This window comes from Sceloporus occidentalis, unplaced genomic scaffold, assembly GCF_023333645.1.
Source record: "Sceloporus occidentalis isolate IW3139 unplaced genomic scaffold, rSceOcc1.0.p SCAF_2, whole genome shotgun sequence".
Taxonomy (NCBI): domain Eukaryota; kingdom Metazoa; phylum Chordata; class Lepidosauria; order Squamata; family Phrynosomatidae; genus Sceloporus; species Sceloporus occidentalis.
In genome coordinates this window covers 94,495,340-94,522,808 of record NW_028316982.1, presented here as the reverse complement: position 1 = coordinate 94,522,808, position 27,469 = coordinate 94,495,340, and positions in this window count along the sequence as shown.

Genomic DNA, 27,469 nt, shown 5'->3' with positions numbered 1-27,469 from the left:
AGCACTGAAATATGACTCTGGAGACCAGAGTTCGAATCCCCGCTCGGCCATGTAAACCAACCGAATGACTTTGGGCAAATCACACTCTCTCAGCCTCAGGGGAAGGCAATGGCAAACTCCCTCTGAATAAACATGCCAAGAAAACAACACAATAAGTTTGCTTTAGCGTCAATATAAGTTGGAAAGGACTTGAAGGTATACAACAACATCTCTCCTAATTGCTTCTATATGATTTATATATCATACCTCCAAACAACTTAACCTGTTTTTAGGAATTTCATGCAGTACAGTGGCTAAGGTGGTAAGCTGCAGTATTTCCAGCTCAAATCACATTTCAGCCATCAATTTGTCAGCTAGCATCAAACAGGTCATAACTCTCTCAATTTCAGCCCTTCACTCTGTTTTATGAAAGCAATAATATAACATTGATCTATATTTTAGGCTAGCACTGCTACAAGAATTCTTAAGACTACTGTATATATGTGAAATGCTTTGAATATTAGGCTCTTTATAAACACTAAGCATTGATGATTACTCCTCTGCATGCCAGTGAAGACATTGGAAATTATCACATGGGGTAAAGAGGGATCGCTCCCATCCTTATCCTATCCTGAAGTTCTCCTTATCATGTCCGCACTTATCCCATCCCTCTCCCATCAGTGGCACCCACAAAGTGACAGGACCATGCCACTCGAGGGACGGGAGAAGGACAGGATAAGTGTGACATCATCTGAAAATCTTATTGGAATTGCACAATAAGGACAGCTTCAGGATCGGATAATGACACACGTCATCCGAAAAACTTTTAGCAGCAATACAATAAGGACAGGGTAAGGACAGGACCATTGTGTCCTTTACTCCATCTGATAATCTCCATAGTAAACATCTAATTTTTCATCTCACATAATCACCAAAAATTGTTTCCAGTTTGCACCTTTTTTCTAGAGCAGTGATTCCCAAAGTAAGTGGTACTGCCTCCCTGGGATGTGTGTGGAAAGATCCAGTGGGGCAGTGAGGGAAAAGGGGGCTTCAGTCAAATATTGGAGTGCAAGAAAGACAAGGGGTTCCAGGAGCCTTTAGGACAATGGCGGGGATGAGGTTGCATGAAACCTCTCTTTTTAGGGTCCCTTATAACCACCATGCAGCTTCATTGATCGCTTTGTATGGTGGTGCCTCCCACTCTTCGTCTTCCCATGCAAACTCACTCCTATGGTGTCATTCTGAGATCTGTCACCCGGCCCTGAACGGGGTCACGTTCCCCCTGAAGGACTCGGTGCGCAGCTTGGGAGTACTCCTTGATTCGTCGCTCCAGCTGACTTCTCAGGTGGATGCGACGGTCAGGAGTGCCTGTTATCAGCTTCGGCTGATACGCCAGCTGCGTCCCTACCTGGACCGAAAGGACCTAGAATCTGTTGTGCATGCTTTGGTAACCTCTCGATTGGATTTCTGCAATGCGCTCTACATGGGGCAACCCTTGTACCAAACTCGGAAGCTGCAATTGGTGCAGAACATGGCAGCCAGATTGGTCGCTGGTAGCTCCAGGTCGGACCATATAACACCTATTTTAAAAGACCTTCACTGGCTGCCTATTCACTTCCGAGCTCAATACAAGGTGTTGGTTTTGACCTATAAAGCCCTAAATGGCTTGGGCCCAGGGTACTTGGAGGACCACCTCTCCCCATATAATCCACCCCGCACACTCAGAACATCCGGGACTAAATTGTTGGAGGTCCCTAGGTCTAACCTTACCCGGACCTCACAGAGGGCTTTTACTACTGCTGCCCCTTTACTTTGGAATAAGCTCCCTGCAGAGCTTCGCTCCGCCGCCTCATTAGCTGTTTTTAAAAAACAGCTGAAAACATATCTATTCCGGCTGGCCTTCCCACCTTAATTTGTTTGTCTATTCTTCCTGCCCCCTTTTTTCCCTTCTGACCCTGGACCGATGGAACTTTTTTGCATTTTTCTTCTGCCCCTGATATATGTATTTTCCTATTTTACTGTTTCCTGTTCCTGTTTTTTGTAGTAATGGTTTTAATTGTTATACTGAATTTTTAATCCTGTATTGTAATGTTTTTATAAATTTTGTAAGCCGCCCTGATCATTTCCATGGAAGGGCGGGGTAGAAATAAAATTTATTATTATTATTATTATTATTATTATTATTATTCTGAGACAGACTGAATGGAGTGAGAAGTTAGAGCAGGCCTGTGCAACATATGTTCCGGGGGCCACATGTAGCCTGCCAAGGGATTTTGGGAGGCCTGCGAGAATGTGAACGACTTTAAGGCTCTTCCACCGCTTGGTCTCCTCATGCGGAAAGAGTCATGCAGAGGAGGAGGAGGAAGGGTGAATCCTCACCCAGCAAGCCTCCTCCACCAGGCGAGGAGGAGGAGGACACTTGCCCTGCAAGGTTCCTCCACTGTTCAGCTTTCTCCCAAGGAAAAGGCCGGGTTGAGGAGGTGGAAGGGAAGGTCCAAATGTTTGCCCTGCAAGGCTCCTCCACTGCCCTGCTTTGTCCTGAGGAGAAGGCCAAGTGGCAGTGGAGGAGGAGAGGGACAGGTGAACACCTAGCCTTTAAGGCTCCTCTGCTGCACGGCTTTCTCCCAAGAAGCACAGGTGGTGGAGGAGGAAGGGGACACGCAAATGCTTCTCCTTTTCCTGGCTTTCACTTGAGAAGGCCAGGCAACAGAGGAGGAAGATGCTCATCTCTCAAGCAGAAGTCTGGACAGATGAGTAGAAGGACAGGCAAGGCTCCTCTGCCACTCAGCTTTCTCCAGAAGACAGGGTTAGGCAGAGGAGGAGGAGGATGGAATTAACATTAATTAATTCTAATTAACATTAATTAATATTAATATTATTTAATTAATTAAAACCTATATGCGACCCGAAGAAGTTTAGCCTATTTTAATTTTGGCCCCTATCTACTGCCAAGTTGTGCAGGTCTGAGCTACAGCATATGTTGGCTGGGGGAAGCAGCAGCAAAATGCTTTCACATTTTGGATCCTGCTTAAGTTTTGTGAGCTTTACCAGGATTTGGTTGATAGGTTGGAGCTGCACTGCTGTGTCTGCTTTCTTTCATCACACAAGCTGAGGAGGTAACAGAAGAAACAATGTTAGTGTTACGGGGGTGGGGGGGAGGTCAACTTGAAGCTGTGTGGGGTAGTCATGTCTGTCCTGGCGAAGAAGGATAGAGAGTTCTTCCTTGGGGAGAAGCTTCTCCCTTTGCACCCAGTCACCTTGGGAGCAGCAACAGAACAGTGGGTCAAACAGTGATTGAGAAGCCTCTCACCCATGCTGGCCTTTGCCATAACCCTAACTGACCTGTTTCTGACTTATGGCGACTCTAAGACAAACCTATAACAGGTTTTTCAAGTGCTCAGAGTATGTGTTTCACCCAGGGCTACCCAATGGGTTACCATGGTTGAACAGGGAATCGAAACCTGATCTCCAGAGTCGTAGTCCAACGCTCAAACCACTACACCATGCTGGCGCTTGTACCAAAGTTATAAATGTAATTAAACTATCAATACAATTAAATGAGTTCAAAACATAGACATTAAAAAGAAAACAACAAATAGACAATACAGCAGATTATGGAAGGTCTATTCCCTTTGAGAAGTCAGTCTTCAAAGGCATGCTGAAACAAAAAAATTCTTCATTTGCCTTGCAGAAAGACTGCAAGGATGGGGCCAGTCTAGCCTCTCTTGGAAGGGAGATCCAAAGCCTGGGAGCAACCATCAAAATGGCCCTCTTCTATGTTCCCAATAGAAGTATATATGAGGGTGGTGGGACGGAACTGAGAAGTATTATCATTATTGTTGTATTTATTTATATCCCGCCTTCCTCCCGCTACAGGGACTCAAAGTGGCTAACAACATTTAAAACTGTGCAAGTTAAAACAATACAAAGCATTCAAAGAAGTAGCTCCAAAGAAGATCCCAAAATGCATGCAGGCACATATGGGGGAATATGAGGGCGTGAAGCATGACGTTGAGGGGAATGAAGCAACAAGTTCCAGAGGAGAATGAAACCTATCTGTCAACATCAAGATGAGATAGCTACCCCGGGATTGAAAAACTTTACATTTGTGGGTCTGTGGAAATAACAGGGCTGACAACCCATAGTGATCTTGCAAGAGGATTGTTCAGAAAGTGTTGTTTGTTTTTTTCTTATGACATTTACCTATATATGATTCTAGAGATATTCAAAGATCTTACTCAATCTTCTATTTAATTACAAATTAATTTACCTTGAGCAAGTTACACTCTCTCAGCCTCAGAGGAATGCAAAAGGCAAACCCTCTCTGAACAAATCTTGTCAAGAAAACTCCATGATAGGTCCATCTTAGGGTTACCATAAGTCAGAACCAACATTAAAGCACACAACAATTGTTCCATTCAGTCTTTTCGCCTCCTTACTCTCTTTCCCTGTCCAGGCAGCAAGAATTTCTCTCTCTCAGAGTTTCATGTTCTTCTAATTCCTTGAATCTGGGCAGCCACAATTGCTGGCATACATTATTATTATGCAAATCATGTGGTGGGTCTTGAAACAGTTGACTAGTACATTGCTAATTTCCCACTCAAAACCACTCCATTCAAAGTTGCTTTATACAGATAAAACAGAAGATGTGGTTTTCTTTTTAGATTCTTTGTTTGTAAAGCAGGGGTTTGCAATCTGCAGCCCATGGCCTATATTCATTACCACTCTTCTTTCTCACAGAGCTTCTTCTGTGCCTTTAACAGATATTCAACAGGTATACTGCTACTAAGAACGGAGGTTCTAGAAAATTTGGCATTTTGCTTGCAGCATCTAGTTAACAGCCCCTATATTCAGCAGCAGAAGCAGCATTTTTTGTCTGGATGCCACTTTTCTCAGGGAACTAACTAACTATGCAATAGGCTAAACACTTCACAGAAATGAATAAGGCAGCACAATCCTGTCAGGCTAGCAAATGCAAACAAACAATAATTGGGGACAATTATTACTGCACAGCTCTTCAAAAGTGTGGAGGTGTGGCTTCTGTTTTGTTGCCTGCCTTCCTCACACTGGCGTCCATAACTCCTTCTCTCCACCCTACCCATTCCTAGTCTGTGTTTAGTTTTGTTTTTATTCATTTTTAGCACAACTGCTTGACCAGAAAAGCAATTGAAAGATAAAAATAAAATAAAAACAGCCTGCTTGAGAATAATGAGGGTATGGGAAGAGGGGGAGAGGAGCATGATCACACCCACATGACTGCATATCAGAATTGCTTTGGAAAGAACTTATTGCACCCACTCAATAGTGAAAAAGCAACATGACTTGGGGACAAAGACAGGTTTTGCCCCTCAATGAAAAGGGGCGCTCCAGCAGTAGATGGACCACAGACCAGCTACTGGATAGACAGAGCATCATGTGATAAGGTATGACCACAAACACTGCTATTCTGCTCTAATTCCACTTTTCAACCTAGGTATGACAAAGGCTTAAGATTAAACAATCTACTAATAAATCAAACTAAGTCCTAACAAAAATACCAGAATAGAAAAGAGAAATCTAGATATCAGCAAACATACATTTTATAAAAAACTAAATAAGTGTTGCCCTAGCCACACTTACTATACGCATGCCAAATTTCATATATATATTCTTTCTAGAAAAAAATAAACACATAGCATACATAACCTACACAACACATTTCTCTTAAGACACAAAGACAAAAAAATGAACAAAGAACGTACATATTATTCAACTTCTTTCCCAGCTTGCACTCAACCATCAAACCCACAATATGACATCCACATCCCCATGCTAAGACATCCACACATCCACCCACACCTTCACCCATAATGATCCTGATTAATCTTTAAAACAATAAAACAATACAGCCAGTCTGATGAAAGAAAGCAGACACAGCAGCGCACCCCCAACCTGCCAGCCGAGTCCTGATGGCTTGCATGGTCTTGGAGGTATGGCAGACATATATACTAGGGTTGCTGGATTTGCTGCAGAGCGGTACAAAATGAATTGGCAGAACTATAGAAAGCCGTCTTAAGTTATGGGAGTGGAGGCCTCTCACGAGATTCGATTTCATGAATTGAAATATCACAAGGATCTCAAACTGCTCAGCCATTATGAAATGAGAACTTTATCCCAGTGCTTGGTGTCATCCAGGTCTGACAGAAGAGGAATAGTGATGTCATGCAAAAGACCTGATAACTGCATGCATGATCCATTATCCTTGGAGGCTGGTCTTGTGGAACTGTGCCTTGTGCTCACTCTCAAATATGGGATTTGGGATGTCCTGTATCACTCCAATCCATGATTCCACTTTACGACCCCCCAAAACAGGATGTCCTGTACAAAACAGGGGCCTCATAAATCCTACATATATACTGTAAACATGGCTATATGGTCCTCTGCATGCTTTCCAGTGAATCAAAAGGTAAGGTTAAGTCAGGTACGTAGCCAGGATTTTAGGAAAGGGGGGGGGGGGGTCCTGACTAAGTGCCACCATTATAATGGGGCTTGGGCACGGCGGCGCAGCAGCATGCACCATTCATTTTTCTAATGGAAGGGGGGGTCCAGACCCCAAGAAACCCCCCCCCCCCCTTGGCTACATTGCTGGTTAAGTTTAGGTGAGAGTCTTGGAGCACTAAGTTTCATTGATACTGAATAAATGAAGTTTAGCTACAATACGGGTATGTTGCAGCTATACAACACCCCGTTGTGCAAGTGGGATAGTCACCGTCAAGCTGTTCACCCAGGAACATCTCACTGGTATTACCTACACAAGATCACACCCCTATATTTTTCATGAATCACACAATTTCACACAAAGGCTAAAAGGGATTAGGGCTGCAATTGCAGTACACATAAGCATGGATTAAAAGTGTGAGAAAAGTAGGCTCTTTCACAACTCTGACTATAAAACAGGGCCCCAGACAGCAACCAATCAACATTACATCATCTTACCTAAGTCCTCTGTCTCCTACAATGTTCCTGTTCTGCATATATGGAACACTCTAAACATGATTGCATGGGAGCAGATTCCTTTTTTTAAATGTTCTAAGTAGGTGTGTTGGTTGGAAACGAAGCAACTGATTACCTGCTTGCTGGGAGAAGAAAGGAAGAACAGAATTAGAAAGACTGGATAAATTAAAAGAGACGTAACTCTGTTCTGGAATGAAAAGGACTGAATTGTTATTATTTCTTTTTTATTTCTTCTTTTTAGATTTTCTTTTATTGCAATGATAAAAGGGAATTACAATTTGGAGCTGTCAAGTTGGAAAAACTGTTTGAATAAAAATAATATGTGTATTTTTTAAAAAAAGAATTATCCTCTAGTCTAGAGAGCTCTTAGGGCTCACTAAACTACAAACCCCAGGATTCCACAGGAGGCAGCCATAGCAAAAAAAGAAACAAAAAAGTGGATTAATAGTGCTATAATGGCATAATATGATAGTGACCAAAGACACACACAACAACTACAACAACAAAAACTCAGATATAGCCTTGTTAGTCTGTAGAATCAGTATGCAGAGAGATGTTGTAGCAACTCTGAGACTAAGGTCCAAAACACACTGCAGAAATAATCCAATTTGAGACCACTTTAACTGCCCTGGCTCAATGCAAGGAAAGTCTGGGAACTGCAGTTTTGTGAGACATATCCAATGGCAGAGCTCTGGTGCCACAATAAATTGTCATGGCTGCATGTTATGGGATCATATGATTTGTAATCTGATTAGACTACATTAGAAATCTTTGTCTGAGCATTCTACATTATTGTGTGGCTGGCTTCAAGTTGATTCTGACTAATGGTGACCCAATCATGAGATTTTTAGTCAGAAGGGGCTTGCTTTCTGCCTTCTTCTGAGAGTTTCCATGGCCGAGCAGGGATTTGAAACCTCTGGTTTCCAGAGTTGTAGTCCAGTGCTCAAACCACTACACCATGCTGACTCTCTTAGTTCTTTGCATGCCCCTCCTTATTCTGCAAATCCCAGGATTCCATAGGATGTTGGTATGTTAAAGATGAATCACAACACACAGTACTGTGAAAGGGTCACTTCCTCTCTTAACTGTGAAAAATAAATAGAGTAAATTTTCACTAGTGCTGCATCTGTCCTGCTAAAATAATGCAGTTTCACACTGCTTTAACTGTGGTTCAGTGCTATGGAATCCTGGGATCTGTAGTTTGTTGTGGCACCAGAGCTCTCTGGTAGAGAAAGCTGAATATCTCACAAAACTACAAATCCCAGACTTCCATAGCCATGGCAGTTAAAGCAATGTCCAACTACAATATTTCTGAAGTTCCTACGATGTTTTTCCTAAGGTGATGGCTGGTCTAATGGGGGGGGGGGGGAGATTTCAGGTTTGCAGGAACTTCTTTTTGTTTTTACTAGACCTCTGAGGCCCATTACACTGGTGCAAAATAGTGGCTCAGGATGAGTGAATATATGAAAATGAAGGAATAGATTGCCTTTGAGCACATGCTCAGCCCAGTGATCAATAGCCAGCACCTAACTCACAAAAACTCACTCCGAGGTCTAAGTTGTTGCTGCTATTAGAAAACTAGCAGTGAGAAACCCTGACCAGTCTGTTGGAAATCACCCAGATATTAATCAATAAATCCTGATCTACATTTTGTTCAGCCTTGCTCTAAAATAGGGCATTACTGGGATCCCTTCCTGGCTGGGCCCAGTCTAGAGGTTCTGCCCATAGTGAATAAAGCAGTAGTTCTCAAATCTTCATCCACCAAATGTTTTGGACTTCAGCTCTTGGAAGCAACAGCCAGCACGATAAATAGATATTCTGGACTTTGAGGTCCTAGTCATTTGGAGAGCCAAAGGCTGAGTAACACTGTTATAAATAAATGTAGATACCCTAGATAGTTAACATATTACTGTAACACAATGGCTATTTGTCTAGTAGTCCAATACACTGTCTCTCCAAGGTATCAGGCGAGTATATTTTGGAATCTGGAATTGTTATTGCACACAAGGTATATGTCATAGCTCTTCCCAAAGCTACAAACCCAGGGGGAGGACAGGATTTGAATCATAACCCCAAGGGTAGCCTAAGGGAAATTGCCATACTAAGTCACTGTGCAAATAGTTTTTCTGCTTACTGCATGTATCTTTCGTATTATTTGCAAGCATACTTTGGGGAAGTGTTATTTCACAAATAAGATGTTTGTTTCTCCTAATGCATAGATTGGTTTGCTTGCAATAGTCTCAACAGAGAAATTTAATAGCTTCTATTTGTAATTCTGATTGGAAGTGTCAACCTCCAAGAAACTAACAACAAACAAGTCCCATGTTTAGCACCTTCTGTTGCTTTGGTTCTGACCAAGTAAATAAGGATTTCATTTTCAAGATTTGCACCCACACAAGCACACTAAAGGAATGCAAAATGGTCTTCATTCTGACCTTTCCCTTTCTTTATCACCTTGGTTTTTAATAAAAGGTGTTTCTTTTTTTAAAAAAAAAAAGAATACAGTAATATTAAGAGTTCTACATGGATGCCCTCAAAGTAATAAAGATCCAGACTAAAGAACTCTTAAAATAAATGATAGCTGTGACCGGAAGTGATAAAGAGAGATGGGATTAAAGATGAGAAAATTGCAAATTTGCAATGTGGAACTTCATTACTGATCAAGAGGAATCAAGGAATATAGGAAGTGGGTACAGAGAGATTTAAAAGATATTTCAGTTGAAGAAGTAGAAACTATAAGACGTCCATCTCTACTAATCATGCAGCGTTTGGCTGTTCATACCGTGGCCTGTTACAGACAGCCAAAATAAAGCTGCTTCTAGTCACAGTGGAGGTATGATGTTTCAATGATGCATGCGTTCTAAGAATCCAGAAGCCGCACCAAAGCCACGCTCTAGTGCTTAGGGCTGGAGCATGGCTTTGGTGCGACTTCTGGACTCTTAGGACACATGCGTCATTGAAACACCAAAGCAGCTTTACTTTGGCTGTCTGTAACAGGCCCGTATATACTTGACTATAAGTCGACTTCATGTATAAATCGACGGCAGGACTTGGGGCCAAAATTATGGATTTTGATATGACCCATGGATAAACTGAGGATAATATTTAGGAGCACATAACAATGGATTTAACGGATGAAGCAAAGCAATGCCAAACAGGGACGTAGCCAGGATTTTGGGAATGGGGGGGGGGGGGTCCAGACTAAGTGCCACCATTATAATGGGGCTTGGGTGCAGCAGCACAGCAGCACACACCATTCATTTTATCTAACGGAAGGGGGGGTCCGGACCCCAAGAACGACCCCCTTGGCTACGTCCCTGTGCCAAAGAATGTGCAAAATCCCAGCAGGCATAATTGATATGTTCATCTAAAAGGCTGGATGGATACAAAAGTAGAGAGGGAGTCAGTTCTTCCAGGACACTCTTGCCTTTCACCAAGATGAGAGTTAAAGTACAGAACTTACATTGACCCATAGATAAGTCGACTCAGGTTTTGGGGTCAATTTTTTTTACTAAAATATCTAGAATTATACATGAGTACTGTATATACAGTAATCACAAATCAAATCTTTCTTCCGAGATGGTTATTTGTGTTTTATTTCTTCTCCCCCTCTGTAAATTTGAATGCCATTGTTTTATATGGACTATATACAAGGGAAGTCTCTAGATGCCTTTAATACAGAAGGGATAGTACTGTGGTAAGTTTTAAACTACCATTCCTTCTCATTTCAAGTGCATAAGCTTAGCATCCATGAAAAAGTCCTGTGATGGGACCATTCTTGGCATATTGGCACCTTGTCTTCCTAGCTGTATGCATACTCTTTACTTGATTTTTCATGTTAATTATTTCCATAAAACAAAATAAAAAGGTGACTTCACCTCCAAACACCTGTCTTAATCCGTTGCTTTATTTGTTACATTGTTGTGTTCATTTCTGTCTTGCTGAATTGTACTTTTGGCTGCTCTGTCTGGAGTGGTGCTTCAAACTCTTTGGGTTTGAGACAGGATTGTGTTGGTGTTTCCAAATCAGGGACTACATTCAAATCGTGGGTTGTGTGGTACCAGATTAACAGCAGTGAGCCTTCAAGATGATCTAACACAACATTTTTAATGAAAGCGGTAAGTCGGGTGGAGAGAAGAACTGTATTGTCGATGTGTCTCTATCCTAAAATGGTTTGGTTTTGGAATAATGTTCAACCAGTCAGTGGTCTTTCCAGATTATACACTGTCCACTGCACGACTTGACCACTGTAGAAACATGATTGCTTTGGTTTGTGTATACTAATATCTCTGTATGTCTTGCTTGCTTCCAAATCCAAACACACAAATACAACTCATCATATTATGTACTGAAATTACTGACTGTCCACTGCAGACAGATACTGTTCTTAATAATATTTCACTAGACTGGTATCCTTGGAGGTTTTTGATTGGATTAGGACCTGCATTTTTTAAAGTTCCTCCACAGTAAGTCTCTGACCTTGGAGAAATTACATTTTGGGCTCTGCTGCCTGAGGGACTCTGAGAATCATAGGCTGAAGCAGTAACTTTTCTATACTCTTATAAGTTTATATAAACTAGTGAAATTCTTGTTCAGTGGTTTCTGCACCCTCTCTTACTTACAGCACTGCATCTTTTTCAAGCTGCTTGCCATTTCATCCCTGTAACAGGGATGTAAACAAGGTTATATCATATAATCCCTGTGTCAGGCTTTAGCGCTTGGTACTTTATTTTGTCTAAATGTCGCCTTTAGATATTGTTCTATTAAATTAGTGGGGTGTGTGGTTTACTTACAAAATAACACCAGTATAAAGTATATGTACCAAGTTACACTGCTTAGGGGGCAAAGGATGAGTCAGTCTTCTTTCACAAAGATGATTAGATTACTTTGTAACAACCTGCAGTGTGATTTAATAATTCTCAAAATGAGAGTAATTGCATCCATTGCGTTGCCTTCAGGTATGTCAGGTTCTTCAATATTTGAGCTTTGAATAATAGATTTAAATGCAGTCTCAGAATCTACCACACATTTGACTGTCTTATTTGATTAACATGTTGTTTCCACTTGTAGATCTTCAGAATATCTTATAACAAAACTAGGGATCCAGACTCTTTAGAGACAAAATGATCATTTATCACTGCTCTTACGTCTCTGGTGTTTCATCAGCAATGGCTCAAGCAGTGAGTAAGTGGAATTGCTGCTGAGATCTCTATTACATGGTCTGGCAAGCTGAGATATTAGAGAGCCACTGTGATGGCTTTCCCCTGAGCCTGCAGATATTATTCAGTTTGGTCCCTCCATAATTTAAAATCAGTGCATGATGCTATTGTTTATCTTTGGAAAAGATTGTGTAAGCTGTTCCTTGTTCCAGAATCTAAATCATTTTTTAAAACTTGGTGCTCACCAGATTTCTTCACAAAGGAAACAACGGAAATATTTCCTGAACATTTTTTTAAATGGTAATTCCTGTATCGGTCCTCCTGTAGCACTGAGGCCCAAAATACATTGCAGAAATAATCCAATTTGAGACCACTTTAACTGCCCTGGCTCAATGCTAGGGGATCTTCGGATTTGTAGTTTATAGTGGCACCAGAGCATAATGTTTCACAAAACAAAAAGTTCCCAGAATTCCTGAGCATTGAGCCAGGACAGTTAAAGCGGTCTCAAACTGAATTATTTCTGCAATGTGTTTTGGACCTAAATTTCCCCAGATAATAATGACTCGATTGCTGTTTGCAACAAGTCTCAGATTTATGGGAAGGGACCGTTTAGTACTTTACTGTAATGTATTTTTACTGTTGTAACCCGCCCGGATTCCTAGTGATTGGGCAGGCTATAAATAAATTATTTATTATTATTATATTATTATTATATATAGATAGATGTTTGGGGTAAGCTCTCTCCAAACTACAGACCATGGTTTTCTCTAGGCATTTGTAGGTCCTCCAGCACAATTCTGTGGTCAGCCTCTAGTGGATGTTGCCCATAGAGTTGCGCCAAAGGACCTAGAGATTCCTAGACAGATGTCTTCTTAGATGAAAAAATATATATTCCTTTTTATTTGTGGCTTTTCCACTTTCACTGGGGTCCTGTGTCCCTAACCCCAGCAAATGTGGAGGACCCACTGTATTTCTAAAATCAGACCTTCAGTGGTAGAGAAACTACCGTACTTTTTTAAGTTAAAGGCAAAACGAAGAAGCATTTCTTCTTCATTTTGCCTTTAACTGCCCCCGTTTTGTTTCAGAGTACTGCGTTTGTGTATCTGTGACATTACTGATAAACTGCACACCCTTCTAATTTAGTTCCTAATTATTTATATTACACTTTTCTGTGCATTTGAGAATGAGCACCAACTTCAGCAAAAGTCCTCATATTACTTGTGGAAATGACTTCTCCCGCTGGCACCTCCAGCTATTTTGATGGTATTCCTGTTCAGTCTATTAACCTTGGTAAGATTTATGGTAATGAGGTCCATGTGTTAGATTAACTGTTCAAACCCAGGGGACATCCCTGAATTACCAACCTGTGTAATCAACAAAATCAACAAACCATTCTATTGCTTTAGCACACAGCCAAAGCAAATAGCAAAAGGTGGTATTTTAATACAATAGGACACAATACAATTTCCATAGGTCTGCGTAGCTAGCCTTTTCCCATCCAGTACTCTCCATATAGTAGGACTACAAATTCCATATCTCCAAAAGCACGTTGGGAATTGTATTCTAGTACATTTGGAAAGGGGTGGTCTGGTCAACATATGGACAGCTTAAGCAAATGCTTAGCAATAGCAATAGCACTTTACATTTCGATATCACTTCTGAGTGAACTCAGCAATCTCTAAGTAGTTTACAATCTGTAAGCCAATTGCCCCCAACAAGCCATTAAATACAATGACATAGTAAAATGGTGTATTTTATATACATTGGCAAAATCAAATTTGATTTATGGAATTGATGTATTTTAAAAATATTTCCAAGCCATGGATGGTTGAATCCATGGATATGGGGGCAAGACTGTACATGCTGTTTCCAAAACAAGATGGAAAAACTGCTTGCTACTGTATTTCTTTTACCATGAATGAAGATTTAATGAGTCAGGAAGTCAAACTCAAAAAGTGCAGTAAATCACTGAAGCTTTGATAGCATAAAGACAAGAAAGTTTAACAGAATTATTAACCAGGGAAAGTGGAGATTGGTATAAGAAGAGAGTTGTGGGTGGGGAGATATTTGAACATTAGTACTTATATTGTCTCTGCTAGGAAGTACATTACCATGAATCTTGATTAATTCTGATGTGCCAGCCAGAATAATGCTGGCGCCAGTGATACAAATAGTCAGTACTCTTGAGGGAACAATGTTAATGAGACTACTCCAGAATTTAGCAAAACTACAAAGAATCTGCCAAAAGATAAGTTGGTGTAAAGGTGCTCTTCTTCTGATGGAGTACTAATTTCAAGTTTTTTCCTATACCTGTTTCCGTAAAGATCTGGTCCAAAGCATATTCACTTGGAAATATGTTTACTAGTTTCATTTGCACTTAATTTCATGTAAATCTATTCAGGACTGTTGTTCAAGAGTAAAATCCTATGCACATTAAGGAGCTTGCAGCATAGGTTTTTAAACACACAACTGTGGTGGAATGTGCAGCCTTGCCTAAAAGTATTTTATCTTTGGACAGCCATTGGAAGTATTTCCAACACTTTGCACCATTCAAGTTGTGCCTGACATATGGAGTAGGAAAAATGTAATCATTGGGATCTTAAGAATTCTTCCAGGATTTTCTGTGCTTCCTGGGAAGAATTTTATTGTACACTCTGCCTTATTCATAGCATTTTCAAGGGTCTGGATGATCACATCTTCACATTTATATATGTGTTTTTACACCATTTCTTCCATCATTTCCTTTTCAGGGGGGAAAAAGGAGGGAGACTCAGAACAATTGTGACAGTGCTCTTTTTACTGGTAATATTAAGGAGCTTTCTGTTTGGAAACAGACTTGTTTCATTGTTGTTTCATTTATAAATGGAATTGATCAAATATAATAATATATGGGTTGTGCACACTGGCATTTTTGGCTGGGTTGGGAGCGTAGTTGGGCGTAGTGTTCATATAATGCATGCCCCAGCTCCGCCCCCAGGATGTAGTGGTGCCATGCGCTGCACCACATGGCATGGGGCATCACAGCACTCCTCTGGTGCTGCGTTCACATCAGTGAAGCGTCGACTCGCCTCTACCGTTCTTGAATCATTCATGTAGCAGCCATTTCCTATTAATACCAAGTTTCCGTTAATAGGAAATGGCTGCTCCGCAAATGATTCAAGGACGGTAGAGGCAAGGGGACGCTTCACTGACATTTCAGAAGCATGACCGGCTTTCACACCCTCACGGTTCAGGGATGTTTTACTGGTGTTTTACCGGTGCATAACCCAGAGTAAATGCCAGTGTAAAAATCTTAATCTGTATGTTTTTTAAGTTCTATCCACACCTAGTTGTCTCCCACGCACATGGCACAGCCACCATTTACTGTAGTTCCCTTATCCAGCCTGCTTTTAGTGTAAGCACAAACAGTTATGCCTGCCAGACTGTTGTCAGTTTTCCAGCACTGTTTTCCTTTGCTTCATCTTTTACATTTGTTGTTACCTGCCCTTAAATCTTACCTTCAGTTTATCCAGGGGTCATACCATATTCATAATTTTGACCCCCAAACCTTCTCTTAACTTATACATTATGTTGACTAAGGCCCGTTACAAACGGGCCAGAAAGTACGCGCAGAGCGTGTACTAGGGTTAGAAAGGGGCGGTGCTTCCGCACCCCCCTAACCCTAGTGCGCGCTCCGCGCACACAAAATGGCAGCGGCCGTTCCACACAGCCGCCACCATGACGACGTCACGACTGCACCGCCTCTATATGGGGCGGCACAGACGTGACGTCCTCGCTCCACGCCAGGGCGCTTAGTGTGCCCTTAGCACGGAGCAGGAAGAAGCTCCATTTCGGAGCTCCTTCCTGGTTTGGTCCGCTGGGCACAGCCTTCACATGGCTGCACCCAGTGGACCAAAGGAGAAAGGGGCCAAGCGGCCCCTTTCTCCTCCTCCCCGCCGCCACGGGGTGTCCTTGGGGCTTGAAGCCCCAAGGACAACCCTTTCCAGGCTGCGGGGAAGGGGCCTTTTGCTGCTTCCCCGCAACCTGAAAAGCAGCGGATCGGGGCCTCAGCGGCTGCCGCTCTGGACACTGAGGCCCCGATACCCCGGGGAAAGGGGTGGGTGCAGCCCGCCCCAAACGGGCGGTCTATAACCCGCCTTATATACAAGTATGAATGTTAATAAGCCATGAGGAGGAAAGGTTGGGCATGTAAGTACCTAGCTGGACCTGTCCAAACACTATTCTCAAGTTCCTATAAATGAACATTTTCCAACAAGTCATCTCTTCCAGGAAGGCATCATCCAAGTCTTCAGTCTGGCTTGAGAAGTATGCAGTAGACATGGCTTGAGATGTGTGCACCCACAATGACATCCCTGTTGTTTCTGTCACCCTTAATCTTTACCCAGATGCTTTCAACCTGACTTCCAGGATTTAAGTCATGGATCTCTTCACTGGTATAAACATCCTTGACATATACAGTAATGATACTCCTCCTCCTCTTCTTTTTGGTCTGTTTCTCTGATATAGGCTATACCCGTCTATTACTATCTTGCAATCATGAGACATCTAAATGTGCCCTAGAGAAAGTGACTGGAATAGGTAACCTTTTGGCCACTTCCAAATATAATTCTATCCCCAGTAGCAAATGATTAAAGCATATCTAAAATTACAAGTCTACATAAAAACTGTGTTTGGGATTTGCCAGAAAGAAATATGAAAGGATATGCAAATACACCCTTAATTTATATTACTGAATCCAAAGGAAATATACCAGCATTGTCTTTTGTTAGGTATGTCAATAGAAGTTATCCATAGTCTGGACTTACATATGCCTTTCTGGTTTTGTTTGTTAATACAGAAATATGTTTCCCCCAAGTGGAATATACCCAGAATAGCATCAGACAGTCCTAGAAAGAACAGTGGCTGTTTTTTCAGTTCATGCAACTGTAATATCCTGTAGCCTAAACAAAACTTTTCACCTTCAGGGGAAAGTGCACGTAAAAGCATGGAAGCAAGCAAGCAAGCAAAAAACGGCTGAAAGTCATAAACTGATCAGTTCCTGGAAATTAATTTGTCTTTCTGACAGCAAGTAAGGTAACATTCAGGAAATAAATCTGAGTGATCCTCAAAGCATCACTTGTATAACCTTGACAGCAAAATGTCATTGAAGTATTGCATATATACAGCAAGATACTTTTTTTCTTTTTTGGTCCTATTGAAAGATGCCGAGATACTTCCATGTGAGTCAGATGACTAAAGCTGATTCAAACTGGTGCTTGATTAAAATATGTTGTCTTGGAAAGTGCATTAAACCAACAACAAAAACCCAAAAGCTTTCAAGTGCTTTTTTTGTGCTGAGATGTTCCAACAGCTTAGTTCCATTCAGAATTTTAAATTAGCAAGATGAAACCCCCAGGTGATAAAGATGAGTGGTTTACTTTGGCATTGATGACTGATGGGCTCATGAGAGCATTTCTGCAACAGATAATGTAACAGAAGTTTGCTATTTATGGAAACTGGATTTTTAGGCACATCAAAAAACAAAGTGTTCTTCTGTTGTTCCTTTGGCAATGGCATTAAGAAAGCTACCAAGGTGTAATCCTCCAGTCAGAATGAATCCTAGCAATATAAATAACAAATTGCTGAAATGTGTACATGGCTTGACTTTCCATCAAACCAGCAGAGAGGGAAGTTGCAGTGGCAGGCAGGAATGTAAATCTGAAAATGGAATAAACCAAATGGGAAACATGGAGATTCTATATTTACATTATTTAACAATCTTCAGAAAGAGAACAATTTGGGCTAGCTATGAGAAACTTACAGGATATCATTTGGTTACAGGCATATCTCAGTTGCCTCAGTTACAGGCATAGTTCAGGAACCCAGCAAGATGAGATTGTAAAGGGAACAAATACTGTAATAAAGAACATTGTGATGAGGACAAAAGCAAAAACATGTGACAAATTAAATATTACATGGATGATCATCATTTGACAGACAGCCCCCCCCAAAAAAAAAAACCCCTATGTACCTATTGCTAATGTTTCAGATATGTCCGCATCATTGGCTCCATCTTTATTTGAAATGTTGGTATGTGTGGGCAACATAAGTCGCAGAGATTTGCATTAATGCAGTTCCAGAAAAGCATAGTGAGAACCACACATTGGGACTGCGTAACAAATTATTCGCATAATTGCATTGCAAAATGAAATGTATAGAAACCTTGATAAAGAAGCTCCTTTTATCTAAGTTTTTTCCTGCCCACCCAGCCTCTCCATTTTTCCTTATCCCCTTTCTAGCTGGAAGATTACTATTTTTAACAGCATTGGTGCTGAACAATGGGAGAAACTTTCAGTTGCTAGATTGCAGCATGTGTCTGCAGTAAACAGTGTGATAAAGCCTGATCTGGGAAAGAATGTGGTGATGCTCCTCAGCAGATCCTCCTCTAGTTGTGTGTACCTGCCTACAACAAGCAAAGTAGCAGCAGCCTCCAGTGAATTAGTGACTCAGCCTGCCTTACCAGTTACCTCCAAAATGTTTTTAAGGGGGGGAAGCCTAGATCTATACGTTTGGATGAAAAAATGGAAATGATGACAAAACCAGGGGCTGGTGAAAATAAATATAATTTCTGGGTGCATTTTGAAAGAGGCCTTCAAGTGGTCCATAGAAGGTTCACAGGCAGCAGGTTTATTTTTAATACTTATGCAAGCCTTACCTGACCTAGTTCTTCAATTTCACTCATGCATGTTGTTAGTTTTGAGTCAAACGATTATTGCAACATGTTGAATTGCTCTTTTTTTGTATAGCATAGGAACCTAGCCTTATTCTTTCCATGTTATTTCCATTTTCTATTTAAAAAGCAATGTCTGGGGACAATTTGCTTTGTCAAGTGTGGCAGACCTGTATATGCATTTAATCTGGTTCAAAATGATAATGGCATCTTACCATAGGCTGGGTTAAAACTACCATTGTTATCAATTGTTATGGCATCACGGAAGAATTGTTTGTTGACTTAGGTTTTGCAGGAAACCACAACTGGAAAATATCCTTTATAGCAATAGCAGAACAGGATGGAATACTGTTTACTTTTGTCAGGAAGATAGTACTGTATTGCTGAAACCACATTACATATCTCTTAAAGTAAAACTTAACTTCAAACAGAGACAGGGAGTATTGTCCCAGGAATTTCCACTTCCTTTGCTCACCTGTTTTTGATTTTACTGGCAGGAAAAGTCTGTCTGGAAAAGATTAATCTATCTGTATCCTTTTCTTATCAAGCTAAGAGCCAATTGAGCTATTTCTCTCATCCATTTATTCCTTTTTAAATCAAAAGATCCTTGTGACCTCTTCAGGTGAAGGCTACACAATCACAGAGGCTGAATAGCAGTTTGATACTGTTTTAACTGCCACTGCTCAATGCTATGGAATTCTGGGATTTGTAGTTTTGTGAGAGCTCTAGCCTTCTCTGTCAGAGCACTCTGGTGCCACAACAAAGTACAAATGTCAGGTTTACATAGGATGGAGCCATTACAGTTAAAGCAGTATCAAACTGCATTGATTCTGCAGTGTGATAGCAGCCAGAATGTCCCCAGGACTGATGCTCAGCAAAGCTAACCTATGACTTGAAGAATTAGCAAAACTGGGGAGGTAGGATGGCAATCTTGTATTTAAATGGTGTGTACCCTTCTTAACATTTGCCTCTACTCTGAAGGTTGCCAAATACTATATTTACTCATATATAAGTCTAGAAATTTTAGTCAAAAATTTGACCCCAAAAATCTGAGTCAACTTATCCATGAGTCAGTATAGCCACTATAGTTTAAACCTTTTTTTTAAAGGAACTATCCCCTGGTGAAAGACGAGAGGACAATCTGTCCTAGAAGCACTCACCTCCTTCTGTTTTGTTCATCCAGCCAGTCTTTAGTATGAGAACAAAAAGTTATGCCTGCTGGAATTTTGTAGGAGGCTTTTGGCATTGTTTTCCTTTCCTTTGCTTCACCTTTAGATCCTTTGTTACATGCCCCTAGGTTTTACTCTTGGAGTATATCATGCAGGGCTTTTTGGAGCTCAGATCCGAGATGACTCCTGGTTCAGCTATGCAAATTCACATCATAATATGAATGTTTTATCACACCTGGTTGCCCTTCCGAATCAAGGGGGAATCGAATCCAAGGCAAGTCACATGATGCAGATTCATGCAAAGCGGAATGAGTGCAAATTGTATTACCACACGGGTGCATACCATGCGGAGTCAATGATTCGAATTGGGACCCTTGTGCATGCTCAGTGGGGGTCTGGACGCTGTCCTCCTTCCATGCCCCCTCCTTAGCTGTCATCCTTCATTGGGCTGAAGGAGCAGTCAGGGGATGATGGGATAGGTCACAGGGGGTCACTGGGGCCAGGGTTTGGATGCAGGCGAAGGCAGGGGACAATGGGATAGGTCGCAGGGGGTCACCGGGGCCAGGGTTTGGATGCAGGCGAAGGCAGGGAATGATGGGATAGATCACAGGGGGTCACTGGGGCCAGGGTTTGGATGCAGGCGAAGGCAGGGGACAATGGGATAGGTCGCAGGGGGTCACTGGGGCCAGGGTTCGGATGCAGGCGAAGGCAGGGAATGATGGGATAGGTCACAGGGGGTCACTGGAGCCAGGATTTGGATGCAGGAGAAGGTAGGGGATGATGGGCTAGATCGCAGGGGGTCACTAGGGCAGGGTTCGGATGCTGGAGAAGGCAGATCGCAGGGGGTTACTGGGGCCAGGATTGGACTGAAGGAGCAGCCAGGGGATGATGGGATAGGTCGCAGGATGGCAGAGAGGACGGGATGGCATGAAGGAGGAGGAGGGGAATGAAGGAGAAGGACGCAGAGGACCAAGGGGGTTGACATTGGAGTGATCTTCCACACCAGACCAATTCGAACTGAAATCGAAGTGAGCTTGAAAGCAAATTCTGTGAATTTTTTCTGATTTTACCAAAATGAGAGGCCACGGAAGGGGCACCCATAGAAAGGAATCTCGTCTGATAACACATTCATGTTATGACGTGAATTCGCATAGTGGACCCATAGTCACCCTGGATCTGAGCTCCAAAAATCCCCCAAAAACCCCTTGATATATCCACAGGTCATATCAAGATCCATAATTTTGGCTTCAAAATCTATGGTATTCATTCGTTTAATTTAATGGGAGATGATGTGTGGCACACCTTGAGCTAGGGCAGCAACTTCTATACATTTTGTGTTGGAAAGCAGGGTGAGACTTTGCTCTTTCATCAAGCTTTTATTTATCTCAAGAATTGGGAACCTTTCCTTTTTTAAGGTTTTTTTTAAAAATAATTTCATTACAGAAAATAATATTTCAGAAAATAAATTAACCTTTCTCCCTTCTCAGCAACAACAACAACAACAACACAGAGAAACATTACATTCATTCACTCTCTTGTCTCAGTATTTTCATCAGAACCAGAATAACACATTGTTCAGTTTGTATGCTCTATTTTTAGACGTGTGAACCTTTATAGTATTCAGAAAAGATTCAGCGAGGAAATTTCGCCCCTGCTGTGGTTGCCCAATTTTGCTTTATTCTGTTAAGAAGAAATGATGGTATCAGTGCTGGCCTGTTCATGCTGCCAGATATGTGGCAAGATGTGTGAAATGATGTCATGACATTAACATGTTCTTCATTCCCAGCCAATGGCATTATTAGGATAGATGTTATTAAATTTCTTGAAGGTGCTCACTAATCAAGCTAGCTCTGAATCTAAGCATCCAAACAGACAGGCCAAAATAAAGCTGCTTTGGGCCACTTTGGAGGTATGCTGTTTAAATGATGCATGCATCCTAAGAGATTGGAAGCCATACCAAAGCCACGCTCTAGTCCTAAGGACTGCAGCTTTTGGTCTCTTAAGATGCATGTGTCATTTAAACAGCATACCTCCAAACTGGCCCAAAGCAGCTTTATTTTGGCCTGTCTGTTTGAGCCCTAAGATCACAAGATGATCCCAGCTGGATCAGAACAAAGCACTATATAGTCAGACATTCTATGGGAACTTTGCAAGCAGAACCATGAGTGTTACTGCATCCACATACTCATGTCCTCTGGCAATTGATATACATGGGCATACAGCATTTAAATACTGACCATGGTGTGTTACAGACGGCCCAGAAGGGGCCGTCTCGCGCCGCCGCCGGTTGCAGCATCCGGGAACCGCAGCAGCCAAACAGCGCGGTTCCCGGACGCTGCCAAGAAGGAGCACGAAAATCATGCTCCTTCTTGCTCCCTGGGGCGCAGAGCGTCCATTACGTCAAAATGGCGGCGGCCGTGTGGAACGGCCGCCGCCATTTGTTACGGACAGAGTCCGTAACAGCAGTAGGGGCATCTAGAAGAGACGCCCCTTTTTTAAACTGGTATTTAACCCACCCATACGCGCATTATACTGATACTATAGGTGATAAATATGCATTATGATTCATTGCCCCTGATAATCTTATCAACCACAGATTCATCTATTCCCTGTTTCAAACTGTCCAAGATGATGGCCATCACTATATCTTAACATCCTACTATCTTTTGTGCTCTGTGAAAAAGTATATCCTTTCATCTGTTCTCTGTCTCTCTATGTTCAACATCAGTGAATGAAGCCAGGCTCTTGTAGGACAAGAGAGAAGAAAAGTTTCTCCCTATCCAACTTCGCCACACTATGTCATACTTTTCAGTTTTATTTCTTTATTTTGTTATTCTACCCATACTTAAACAGCTCCACAGTGAAGTGATATTAATGGTTTTGTTTTCAATTAAATTTTAATGCTCTCTATACCACAATTCCCATATCATCTTCTTGATCAATCACTGCCCTCTCAGTGTATGTGTCATTGTAACTTTTTGCCCAGCTATGCATCACTTTACACTCATACACTTCCTTGAACTACTTTCGGAAAGTAGTGTAAAACTACTTTCACCAAGGAATTGGGAACTTTGGGTCATCCAATGAGTGCCTCCCCACTTTAATAAATTAATTACTGAAAAGAAAATGGTAAATAAATCAACCTCTTTCCCTTCTCCAGTGCCACATCTTTCCTGTAACTACTACCTTTCACATACAATAAATGAATAGACAAGTTATCTTTTTAACTGAGTATCCATTAGTCTTAGAAATCATGGTACACCAAAGCTCAGGGGAAAAACAGGATAGCTTTTCAAACATTTCTATTCAGATCTGCATAGATTTATCCACTCCTTGCCATTTAGTCACAGCTACTGGAAAATAAATGTGGTAATCTGTTAATACTTTTATAAACACAGAGATTAACCAACAGCAGCTCCTGAATGGAAAAGAGATGTGACTCAGAGCCACATGAACCTGAAACAGATGATCACATTTTATTTCTGCCAGAATTGCTAGTTTTGCTTTGCTGATATTGCATTTCTTTCAAGGTAGCTTTATTTATGTATACCTCCCACTTCTTTCTATCACAGGTTGTTGTTTTGCCCTGAATACTGATTAATATTGTGCTTGTCTCATTCTCTGAACAGCGTATGTTTGAACAAAGCTATTCAAAGGAAACTGCTCATTAGTTTTAATCAAAAGTGTGCTTTGATGCAGGGATAATATTTTGCAGGATGGAATGTGTGGTGGGGTGACCTTTGGTCCTTCAGATATATTTGACTACAACTCTCACAATCCTAATAGGAATTGTAGGTCAAAACATTCCCCATCCGTAAGGTAGGGAGTTGTCTCTCTGAACCAGTTTTTCATCCTGCATTCCAGCCAAGTGCTTCCAAAATCCTTCCGCATGACATCAACTCTATGGGCAGCATCCTCTATTTAGTGAAACTTGTAAGTCTGGAGTCCTCCCACCAACTTATCATATCACCATTCATGAGTCCACCTTGTATCCCTTCTTGCAACCTTCCTTAGCCTATTGTCCTCCAATGCTATGGGCTATAAATCTCACCAATGGCTGAGTATGATGACAGTAGTATACCAAAATTGTCCTAAGGTTGTCTGGTGTTTTAGGCCTTGTTTTTACTTGCTGTTACTTATGCTTTGATTTTATAAAGAAAACATTCCAACTGTCTTTGTTAGGATGGTTTCAAATAAAATAAAAGTGAATACACAAATGAGAATTCAGGGAAAGGACACCTGCTGCCAATATAAAACAGAGAAGACAATGCACTAAACATGGTTTGGGAGTCAGTGGAAGGAAGAACAGTCCAGCATCTTGGGGTTTGCCATTTTTATGTTGGTGCATAAAAAGGCCAAAGATGACACTGTTCAGAATGGTCCACTTAAGCCTAGCATGCAGGATATAGCTTAATTTGAAATAATCAGTGGAATTAGCTTACTGGTTTGTAGCATGATCCTGTATGTAACATCATTATGATTGTCATCTTTCTTATGTTTAAAAACTTAACTTTTAAAAGTTAAAAGCACTGTAGGATCAGAGGGTTCCCAACCTCTGATCTTTAATCATAACCTGCACTGATTTCAGTATCATTTATTGCCCAGTGCGGTGTAGTGGATTCTGACTGTGGAGAACAGGGTTCGAATCCCCACTCTGCTATAAAACCCATTGGGTGACAACCTCCCTTTGTCCCTTTGAACAAATTCTGCCCAGAAAGCCTTATGACAGGGTTTCCATAAGTCAGAAATGACTTGAAGGCATACAACAGTAACAAAGGCAGAATAAGGCTGCAGTTTCTTATGCTTTTGTTGAAAGATCCATTGAGTCAATGTTTGTTGTTCCTTATCCCAATGAAATATGTCTGAAATCATCTATTTGTTGGTTTTGTTTGCATTCCATTTATATATTTCTTATATTTATCGTATTCTTTAGCAACATGGTATCAACCTATTAATAGCAAATTTATTCTCTTGTGATTCTTTGCAGTTTCTGTGCCTTTCCATTACATCTTTTTATTGCAGATTTGTTCTCCTAAGACACTTGTTCAGGTTCTGTGCCTTCCCATTGCAGCTCCTCATTGAGCCATCCCACACAAAGCGTTGTCCAAACTTGGCCCGGCTTCTCTGCTTTATTTTTTGAACAATGGTGTTAGTTTTTCCATGCTTATTATCCACCATGTGCGTAAATTATCCATTCACTATAAGATGCCAGGGAGGGATGTTTGCTATGCGTAATAATCTGTTTGTGGCATGCTGCTAATAACAGCAGTCTGGTTAGTTTCTGTAAGCTGGCCCTCTGTTTATTAGGCAGTTTCAGCATTATTTTCCTGGGTCAGACATCTTGTCAGATGTGTGTGACTCATTACACATCATTGTTTTTCAGCCTTGTCACAATGGATTTGTAATTTAGCATTGAAATTCAGCATTCATTTGGGACAATATTTTCTTACTTTCCTCCTGTTGTAGTAGAAGCATATATTTAGAAGCACACGATCCAAGATTTAGCAGCTTTTTAACAATTAGCCCACAGTACAGCAATGGCAGAATTTCCTGCGAGGAGGAAAAGCCACCTCCCTGCACTTACCTTTCATTATTTTAAAACCTTCCATACAACGCCTTAATTGCTAAGACAATCATACACAGATATATAAATACAAGATAATTAAAAACTACCAGAACTAGCAAATAAAATATAAACATTTAGATCATTTAATAAATAATATTATAACATTAGATCGCCTGTATCTGAGTTTTGGTATTCTGCAGTGTCTTTTAATGTCCCATTTATCCTTAAGCCTTTTTTGCAATAGATGTTTTCTGGGCTAGCCCTTTCATTAGGCAAAATTTCAGGCAGGTGGTTTTAAACATCATGAAATGGTAGCAAATCATTTAGTTTCAAATTAATTATTATGGCCCTTTTACTTCCAAGAAAAGGTACTTGCAGGATTTTCTACCTCAGCACGCAAAAGAAATTGGCCACAATCTTTAATGCACATTATGTGCTGTTTCACCTCAGACACCAGAATGTCTTGGGTCTGGCCACAGATGCTTTAGCTATTCAATAATATTATATACAAACAGAGGATCTGATAACTTTATTACTTCCACAACTCTAGGAAAGTTCAGAGCTGTATTTTCAGTGGATCTTCTATTTTTAAATTTCAGACAGCACAGGGGAATTTCAGGGAGGGGAAAGGAAGCGATGTGGCACAGTAGTCTGAGCATTGGCTTATGACTCTGGAAACCAGGGCCTGATTCCCACTACCTTTTAAATTGGATCGGAAATCAGTTTGAATCAGTTCAAACGACCCTGGTTCCCACTTAAACTAAATCGCCAAAGCAATTCCAAGAGGGGGGCCATGTGCTAGACCCATTTAACCCACGTCTTTTTGATGTTTTCCACATCTTTTTTGATAAATTGATTCCACACAAGTGTGAACCAGAATTGATTTAAATTTGCCCTTCGGCCGGCTGGAGCGCGTCCATTTCGAATTGATTCATGCGTGAATGTGAACCACAAGTGGATTATTTTAGAGGAGGAAAATGCGATCAGGGCAAATGTAGTGGGAATCATGCTCCGCTGTTGAATAGATCCATCGATTTGGATCGCACACCGGTTTATCTGGAAGTGGGAATGAGGCCCAGGGTTCAAATTCCCCACTTGGCCAAGAAAGGCCTCTGGGCTATGTCCATTGCAACCCTACTCCAAAGCTTTGCCAGATTAAACATTAGCACTCGTCTATCCTAAAATAAAATATAAAGGTCCTATAAATATAAATATATAAAATATGTTTAAATATAAACAGAAACATAAATAAAGATCCTAGAATGCAAAGATATACAACAGAACCCAAAAGTTACAATCATACAAGCCACCGTATTCCCTATTAGCATGGATGGATGGGAGAACTGGACAATTAAGGAAGAAGATAGGAGGGAAATCAATTCATTCAAGATGTGGTGCTGGAGAAGAGTGCTGAGGATCCCATGGACGTCACAAAAGACAAATAAATGGGTCCTAGTGCAGATCGTCCCAGAAATCTCAATGGGAGCCAAGATGACTAAACTGAGGCTGCCGTATTTGAGCCACATCTTGAGTAAAAATGAATCATTAGAAAAGACAATGATGCTAGAAAAGGTGGAGGGTGGTAGGAAGAGAGGAAGAAGACTGCCAAAAGTATACATTCAGTCATGGAGGTCACAGGCATAACTCAGTGAGGAGACACTGTAGAAATAATGCAGTTTGGCACCACTTTAACTACCCTGGAGCTTATCACACAGGGGTTATCCCGTCTTTGTCCCATTCTTGTCCTTTGCAATTGCGGGAAGGACTTTCAGACAACATTGAGCAGATCCCATCATTAACCAGAGAGAATGACTTTCCACACGGCTTTGCAAGGTTTCTTCAGAGAGGGGTTGCCATTGGCATCCTATGAGGCTGAGAGAGAATGACTTTATTA